The sequence below is a fragment of the Pimephales promelas genome, chromosome 7 (assembly GCF_988280905.1).
Source record: "Pimephales promelas chromosome 7, fPimPro1.hap1.1, whole genome shotgun sequence".
Lineage (NCBI taxonomy): Eukaryota > Metazoa > Chordata > Actinopteri > Cypriniformes > Leuciscidae > Pimephales > Pimephales promelas.
In genome coordinates, this window is record NC_142775.1 from 23,123,881 (window position 1) to 23,133,662 (window position 9,782).

The 9,782-nt window shown below is 38.6% G+C and overlaps 1 long non-coding RNA gene across 1 annotated transcript in view; it reads right to left on the reverse strand.

The window, feature by feature from the left end:
* LOC148978342 (uncharacterized) overlaps positions 1-4,713 on the reverse strand; it is a 104,748-nt gene extending 100,035 nt beyond the window's left edge. Inside the window, exon 1 of the long non-coding RNA XR_016169404.1 lies at positions 4,485-4,713. This is a non-coding gene — a long non-coding RNA (uncharacterized LOC148978342). The remainder of the gene's footprint in view (positions 1-4,484) is intronic.
* Positions 4,714-9,782: the final 5,069 nt, after the last annotated feature.

A 9,782-nucleotide genomic window follows, 5' to 3' on the forward strand; every position in this document is an offset into this window, starting at 1 on the left:
GTATAACTATCAGAATGACAAAAAAAAAAAAAATGCTCTGCTTTTTTTTATTTAAAGCGCTTGACAATTTTTTGCTTGGTCTGTCATCCATTATCCATCTGCTCTCCACATCATCCCCCAATCCCCCATCATTTTTCTGATCTGACCCTTAGGTCGCCACTTCTCTCTGAAGATCATTAAGCACAACCATTAATTATCACTCATTTCTAATTCATGAATTCATTTATTTTGGATCATTTCTGCCTACTTTTATTGCCTCTGATTCTCTTTGACCGTATTCCATTATACTGTGACCACAGGAGCTCAGGGCTTTTGGTGTCACAAGCGCTGTCTTGTCAAGCCTCTGTCACCTGCTGTACAGTTACAAGCGCTCAGCATCCGTTTAGAGATGTCTCTATGGATAACGAGCAGCAGAGAGGTGCTGTGATTTACATTGGTCTCTAATGGAATGAAGGAAGACACACGGGGGAAGGTTAAATTAGTGATTGGATTCATCGACTGCAACGAAAATGGGAGGCATTACCCTGTGGAACGATAAAAACAAAAACAGATTACTTAAATATGAACAGCTCTATTAGGAGGCTTATTTCTCACCATTTTGACATGGTCAACATTCATTTGTGTTTTTGGAGTGGATTTAAATATTAAAAGCTAATCTAGTCACAATGTCATTGCTACTACAATAGCTTACCGTGTATTATTCTAGGGTTAGTTAGTTTAGATTATAAGTAGCTGGTTTGGTAATATTCAAATTATTTATAATTTATGTATAAAAAAAAATTAATAGCCAAACACACACATTGTGTTTTCATGTTTTATGAGGACATTCATAGACAACGTTTTTTTTATACTGTACAAACTACATATTTTATCCCCTTACACTAGCCCTGCCCCTAAACATATACCCATCAAAACTTTCTGCATTTTTACATTTTTAACATGATTTAAAGCTGTTTTCCTCATCGGGACCAAACAACTAAATACACTATGGTTCAACGCTTTGGTGTCATTTTGATTCTTTAAAGAAATTAGTATTTCTATTCAGCAAGGATGCATTGAATTGATTAAAAGTGACACTGAGAGAAAATCTAAAAATATCAAATGTTGACTTGTATCTTAATAAGATGTGGTTTTATATAGTTTATACTCTATTATTGTATATACAGACATTTTTGGGATCAGTGATCCAACGCATTCTCATCCTTTAACGTTATATGTGACGCTATATGACAAAATAGCCAAATACTACGCACATTCCACCCGTTATCGTTATTATAACATGTGCTGTGATGGGTAGGTTTAGGTGTGGGGTAGGGTAGGATAGGGTAGTCTCATATTACACTAAAGGATTTATGACGCCTTGGGTTCACATGTTATATTAACGATAAAGGGTGCCATGTGCGTAGTATTTCACCGTTATGTCATATAGCATCACATATGACGCTAAAGGATGAGAACGGACTGGCTGATCATAATATCAGCATATTAGAGTGATTTTTTTGGCGGATCATGTGACAGAGTAATAATGGCTAAAAATTACATTTTGCCATCACATGAATAAATTATTAAATATATTAAAATAGAAGATATTCTAAACTGTAATATTACACAATATTACTGTTTTACTGTCTTTTTTTAATCAAATCAAATGAACCAGTTCACTTGAACTGACGAAACGAACAAATTGACTTGTTGGACTTTTCAATGTCGAAAGCACGATGAGCGAGCTTTCAAAGAATATGTTTTATTTAACTTTAAAGCTGTGCATTTCACAATGCGGCGAAAAACTCCAATGAAACGATTTGTCACTAGTTTTGGAAAAACCAACCCAGTCTCACGGAAATTCGTGATATGGTCACGTAAATTAATCTATTTATTCGTGGCTGGGGCACGTTAATTTCATTATTTTCGTAACTCCAGCACGATTTTTAAACTTATGCATTTCCAACCAACTAGCTTGTACTGGAAAGCTATACTATTGCAAACAAAGACTATTGTTAAATTATGTATGACATAGCTGTGTGTTTACCTTCAACATAACTGAAAGTGTCTGTTTGTTAAATCAAGCATAAGGAAAAGACAGAGTCTGAAAGGTTATGTCAAAACACACAGTTAGTGCTCATGCGCTAACTGTCCATCCCAGCTCATGCGTGTGATATTACATGATATCACCTCAACACATTCATTCTCAAGATAGGGGGTAACATTTGTAGCAGGTGAGACTGGACATGGTGAAATAGCCTGCACCTCTATAGTCTTAAACTCCACTGAATAAGACCATATCTGTCTATTTACACAATCAAAATGGTTACAAAATCCTCTGTTAAAATAAAGAAATAACAGCACTGATTTACCTTAATTATTAGTCCAAAACCAAATATGCCACCAATAATTCAATTAATGTCCAAAAAGATTTCTCCTCTGATGCCACAGACCTTAGCTATGGGTTAACTAAGGGTTAACTACCAGGTCATGGCATATTGAAGATAACACTGATAAAAACGAATCTGTGAGGATTAGACCTGGACCATGTCATTTTCACAACTCACAACATTCAAAACTGTTTTATTGAGTTTAAGTCTATTGTTAAACCTTACTGCAATCCATTCAACTCACCACACTTCTATCCCTTTCTATCATTTACATTTAAGTCAAAAATTACATATGGCACTTCACTGATTAAAGTCTATTACGAAACTGCAAAAGGCACTCCAGAGTAAACTATAAAATGATACTATTTATGTATTTAAGCCATGATTATGTATTATGTGGCAAAATATGGTTTCTTTTTTTTTTCTCATTTCCAAACCATTAGCATATATTGTATAGTTGTTGTTGTTTTTTTTTGTGTGTGTAGTGTAGTTAATAGTAATCCTTGACATACTGTATGGAGTCATTAGTTAACATGACCTAAGAATGAACAATACTACAGCATATATTAGTCTTTGTTAATGTTAATTTCAAATGCCAGGAAGACTCAATCAATACGTCACTGTTTACCTTCACTTTATCTAATCATGCTCTAAATACTCGTTCTATAAAAGGTTGAAACTTACACATGTTTGAGTTTGCAGATTCTGACACTTCCATTTCACCTCCATCCTCCCCTCCACCACCAAGAAGTCCCTTCTCCTCCACCCCAACACCACCACCAGGACGGTCCCGTCTCATAAGGAGGGGGTCGGCTGCACCACTGCCTTCGTCTGGAGGCAGGACATGCATAATCCGTGCCCTCGGAATGCGAACTACGAACAGGGCCTATGCCAAAGAACTTTATTTCATATTATGCTTGCTGAGCTGTTACTGGTAATGGCATTATTCTCCCGAGTCTTTCTGGTAGAACTAAAATGAACTAATGAATTACTGCAATTTCATTAACTAACATGAAATAACAATATAGCAATATCTTATTGTACAATATTACCAAATTATCTTTATCGTGAGCTTTATGCTCCCATTATCTGATCTGCTCAGATCAGTTCTTGTTTGTTCAACAAATCCTTTGTTTTCTTTGATTGTTCGGTCTGTACCTAACTTCCTCAATCTTATTTTGTGCACTCTCTTTCTCCACTATCCTCTCATCTTCTCAGCATTTGAGTTGTTTTTTGGTCTTTCATTTCGTATATGTTTTTCCCTCTCCTCTGTAATCTAACAGGTCAGGAGGGGCCCATAATACCCATTACTGTAAGTGTGTGTATGTGTGTTTAAAGAGCACTGGAGAGGGTTCATATTGGATTCTGAAATAGGCAATCTGATGATTTTACATAGAGCGAGGGAGCAAAGAGCTCACACTATTTCACGGGTCACTTCAGAGGAAGAAATTAGATTTCAAGCCACAAGATTTCTCTTTCTCTGTGTGTGTGTGTGTGTGTGTGTGTGTGTGTGTGTGTGTGTGTGTGTGTGTGTGTGTGTGTGTGTGTGTGTGTGTGTGTCAAATAAACTATTCAGGGCTATGTAATTGGCTGCCAAAGACAATTGGTTTAAGAATAAAACAACATGGTGATCTGCACTGCAATGCTTTTCCTAATTAGAGACTGGAGTATTGGTGTTTCAAAATGATAAAATATCACCAATTACGGTTTATTAAATATCACAAACACGTGTTAATAGTCTCAGACTCAACAAACCAGGACCACACACAATCACTCATAGATGCAGATTGAGCATGAAATGTTTACCAGGTGCAGGACTGGCACAATTAGTAAAATTCTGGTTAATAGCAATAAGGCAATCGTTATTTTATAATATTTTTATAATATTCAATATAATAATTATAGAAGCATTTCAATAAAAAGCATGCTTGAACAAGAATTTCAATCTGAAAGAGGTTTTATGAAGACAAGTCAAAATTCTGGCAAACTGTTCAAAACGTCATGCTCAACCACAATGAACATGGGCTAATGATTTAAATAACAGTGCTGATGGTGATGGCAAATGATCTCAGCTGTATCTAAGTTGTCAAGAGAGAGGATGATGTCACTCACTTTCCCAGTGTTGAGATGGAGACAAGCGCTCCTCCACCGCCCAGATCTTCTAAAATAACTTCCTGTATTCAGACACGTCCTCAGATGCCTCATTCTCTCTCGCTCTCGCATTCTTTCAAGCCATCTTTTCACTCTTTCTGTCAAAAGAGGATAAATAAAGGAAAAGCAGCTGTGATAACAAGCCACATTGATCTCTCTCTGTCTCAGTGTGTGTGTGTGTGTGTGTGTGTGTGTGTGTCTCTGTGTGATCTGATCTGATCTGATCTGATGCTTTCTAGGTTGAGTCATAGCTTCAGATATCAGTATGCATCACACACAAACACACACGGACAGACATCGCTCTGTTAAATGAATGACCTCTCACTTTTGCTTATCGGTTAGCAGGAATGCTGTCTATATCTGTTCCTCATGCTGTCCCAAAAAATCCTAAAAATGTACCACAAGCACTGTACATGTGTACGTATATAGTTTAAGATGTCACCAAGGTGCACCTTCATCATTATATTTTAAGCTTTGATTTGATTGATAGCTGAGTGAGGTAAATGTAAAATAGTGGAAGTTTGGTCTGGACTCGATCCATTGAGGATTAATTATGACCAATCATATTGCCAGGGCGGGTTTTAAACAATGATTGACAGATGATCTGCAGTTGCGTAATCATCATGTTATCAACGAGCACTTGGGTTGAACTGATTTCCCTCAGAGATGACTGCAGCTGGAGAACAGAGATGTATAGATTCAGTTATTGCGTCTGTTGTAAAAGAAATCGAGAGTGCGTTCATTTTAAAAGACGGACAGAGAACTGCAATCAAGGCATTTGTCGATTGGAAAGATGTATTGTTTGCCGTCCTTCCTAAGGGATTCAGCAAAAATGTAATTCATCAACTGACTCCGATGGTCGCTAAGAAGATGGGATGCATCTTGGCAGCGTGTCACCTCTTGTCACTACCACAGAAAATAAAATGGGCAAAGAGGTGGGGTGTGGGTGGAGCTGAGGTGCTAATGCAATATGCTATTGGCTTTGCCTTAAAGTAACAGCTGATTGAAGAAGTTAAGCCAATAGTTAAAGTTCATGTTTTTGCCCTTCAAAATACTATAATAGTTAACCCTTTCACGCGTACGATCACACCGGTGTGATCAGTCTTGGCTGGTCCCTGGAGCGTACGATCACACCGGTGTGATTAGAACGTTCAGTGCACACGTCAGCAACTGCTAAATTCAAACTTGCTCTCGCGCGTTGGCTGGCACTCAGCCAGAGACAGACGCACTCAGTGCTGTCATATATCACAACTATTGAGAGTTTTCAACCACATAATGTTTATTTTAGGTTTCAGACATTTAAATACACATATGTACTAGCAAAACAATGATTTTGAGTTTGTAAAATACATACAGATGTCTATGGAAGCAGCAATAATAATCCTTTCAATTATAATAAGACGACACATTTTATTCATATCAGATACACATTGTGTAAGTAGCTTAACATTTGATCCTATTCTTCTCCCAGTTCACCAGCCACTTACTATCATGTATTTCGTGAGAAGTGGATGAATTGACGTTATAAATCCAACAGATCCGATTCTCTGCACTGAAAACGAAACTAAAATGGCGCCGCCCGTTGTGCATACAGCTCAACTAACGCGATCGTTATAAAGATGTCTAAACAACAAAACCCCATACACTTGCACATATTTGACAATCGGAATATCAGTGTTTCATGATATAGCTAATACATTTTTGAATATTTTTAATAAAAAAGGAAAAATGACATAAAAGCAGATCATCATTCATTCCGCGCTCTGTTCTGGTTATGCTGTGTCACGTGACAAGCATTGACGCGTCACCATGGAAACATTAAAGTGGCAAGTTCTAAATAACGGTCGCCTTGAAAAACTCACGCTGGGGGGTCAGTTAGAATATTTTAAACTTACGTGTGAAAGGGTTAAAAGACGTAACTAAAGCCCCTTTCACACAGCGCGTTGATCCCGGGAAATTGCCGGGAAATTGCCAGAACGCCTTCTGTGTGAACGCAAACAAGACCTGGGATTGATACCGGCATCGATCCCGGGTTGGGGACCTAGTAACATTGCCGAAATCAGTCCCGGAACACGTGCTGTGTGAACAAAAGCCAGGACCAATGCCACAAGGGGTGTGTCATAGTGATGACGATCGTGCCATCGTGTGACTCTGTAGCTCTTAGAAGAATGTCTCCAAACTGGAACGAAGCAGGGACCAGGAGCTCCTCACTATCCGCGCTGATGCTGAGATCGTTCACCAGCTTTGTGGAATGGTATGCGCGTACATGTTTTCGACGCGTAAGTTACACGTCTCATCCTGACGTCATGTGTCTTTCCGGGATCTTTACGGGTTGTGTGTGAACGCACTCACAGATCCCGGCAAATCACTGGCAGTGTGAATGAACCAAAATCAAACAATCCCGGGACAAATGCCGAGTCAAATTATCTGCGTATTTTTGTCTATGTCTATGTAAATTGTGGTTAGATAAGTTACATTGCATGTCAAGGTGGGATGACCATATCACAAATCACTATTCCTCTCTAGTGAACTTCATTTTCTAAGTATCAATTCTCTTTATTTTAGCTACATCTTATACTCTCTCTTGCACTGCATATTTTCATCATGATCAAACTCTGTTAAGAACAGAAGAAAAAAAAAAACACTTCAAAAACAGCTGTGAGAACAGGAGCCAAATCTCACACCTTCCTTCTCTCACTTCTCTCTTCATTCCCTTCACTTATTTATCCTGTTATTCCAGAAAAAAAAAATGTGCCAGATGTACCAGTTATAAAAAAAAAGTGTAAAAGCCATTGTGCTAATTAAACATTGATTTTGCACCATCTACCTCAGAAGGATTTCCATAAAAATGGTTGTGGACGAACTTGTGCTGATATAAAGTTAAAGATATATTTAAAAAGCTACAATGGCCTAAAATGTTTGTAGAAGCCATATTAGCATAGCTCTTGGATGGATGAATGGATAGAGCCATGTTCAAGATTAAATACTAGCATAGCCTAGGCCTACAGATTAGTTGTCACATGACACATAGCACTGCACGATTAATCTTATAGCAATCGCGGTGTCAACCCTATGCGATTGTATTACGCAAAAATGCTGCAATTTTAGGAACTAAATAAATTAATGCATGGACGTGACAACCCATTCCCTCTGAGAGCTGATAGCCCATTTTCTACATCGCTAATACAAAGACCAATCAGTTTCAGTTTAGGCAGTGGCACGTATGGTCATAGGTGAACAGGTGAAGATATGCCTGAGCACATGGACACTGAACTGGTGGGCAGAAGAAAAAAAAAAATATATACCTCTGTTATATGGCGATAATTTGACTATAAGATAACCGACACTGAGCAGAGAGAGCAGGGCTACCAAATCTCAATAATTCAGCATGAGACTCACGCAATCGACACATTTCACACGCTCTCACGCCACACATCCACTTTCTCACGGACACTGACACCGACAGACTAGACAGAGCAGGTTACTTTTGGTAGGAATAAATTCTCAGTTCTCAGATTCTGTCAATTTTATTGCGAAATTCAAACAATAGTGTTTTGCCGCTTGTAGATGTAACGTGACAGTGACAGATCGTGGTCGTGAACCGAACATCTTTCTCTTTACTGGGTAATACTAATAAACACGAATGAACAAAAGGTGTGTTGAAAGAGACAGTATGCTACAATTTGCTGTGTTTTTTTTTTTTTTTTTTTAACCGTGGGAAGAGGTCAATAAAACCATAGATATCGTATAGAGACTAGTTGCCCTATTGGCTGCTGGGGACCGAGATATCCGGCCACCAGCTTGAACCTGTCGTATTCCTATTGTGCAGCATATTCCTGCTCAAATCGGCGGACTAGTAAGTAAGATTTAAGATTTAACATTATCGTACTATTGGTTGTACTTTGTGAATAAAATATCCCATGTGTCCTGTGTATAGCTACATGTATGACCTTTGCAGCAAAAAAAAAATAAATAAAAAAAACATGTGAAAATTAGTTCGGTATTAATTAAATGCGCTGACAGCTCATTGCACCTGCCAAACAGATTACATTAAGCGGTGACCGGTTTAAGATGGCAGCGCCACGGCTCGTCCGTGCCAATAGGCGGCAGCGGGCGATAGGGCGTCTAGCTCTATATGTCTATGAATAAAACAGCTGGAGAACAATGTCACCTAACATTATTAACCTCAGGAAAGCCATATGATAGCACATTGGCTAGACAAATTTTATGTAGAGAAAGGAGTAATTTGCTAAATATGTGCACTATATTAAATGTTATATTTTTACTTCACTCTAAAATTTGCTGGGTTGTTTTAACCCAACTTTGGGTCCCGCACCTCACACTTGGGGTACCTCCATTTGGTCAGGATTTTTCCACTTTTTTTGGCTGGTGTCGACCAACAATGAAAAATCATTGTCTGGCTACCTTTCAGTGTACTTTTTATCTTTCCATCCATTAGCATTCACCATCAGCTGTCTCCAACCATTCATCCCAGCGACTGCGCAACATAGTGAACAAATGCTGCATTCCAGGCAGGTTTTTGAGCACGTAAATCACGACTTCAAACCACGACTCACAACTCTGTAGCATTCCAGGCCAGTCACGCCAAATGACCTGAGCGCAAGGAATTGTGGTAGCTAGATGTAAACAAACCAACATGGCAGACCTTGCGGGGCTTATGCAGATTTGTAATACACTCTAAAAATGCTGGGTTGTTTAAAACCAACTCTGGGTCAAACACGGACAAACCCAGCTGTTGGGTTAAATTTTAAAATAACCTTTTAACCCAATGTTTGGGTTTGTCCATATTTGACGCAAAACTGGGTTAAAACAACCCAGCATTTTTTAGAGTGTAAGGTGTTTATTTGAGGGAAATGGAGGATGAAAAATGGCACATAAGGTAAGATAAGCTGTTATACCTTTTATTTTACTTTATTTGTATATTTGGAAATTTATTTGGTATTAATTTATCCATGCACTAAACATTACATTGTCCTAAAGTGTATTCACACCGCGCACCACCTGCAGAAACACTGCATCCGTAGGGTCTGCCATTGATGTTTTGTATGGTTTCCCGGGCTATGTGACGTCAGAGCTCGTAACTGGGAGTACATCGATCTAGTACCAGTTCACAGGTTGGAAGTCACGGGTTTGACTGCCGTTCCAGTGCACTTTCAAAGGTATAAGGTTGGGAAAACACAGGTTACCTGGAACAAGGAAAAACTTGGTAGAGAAAACGGGTTGGGTAATACCAAGTAG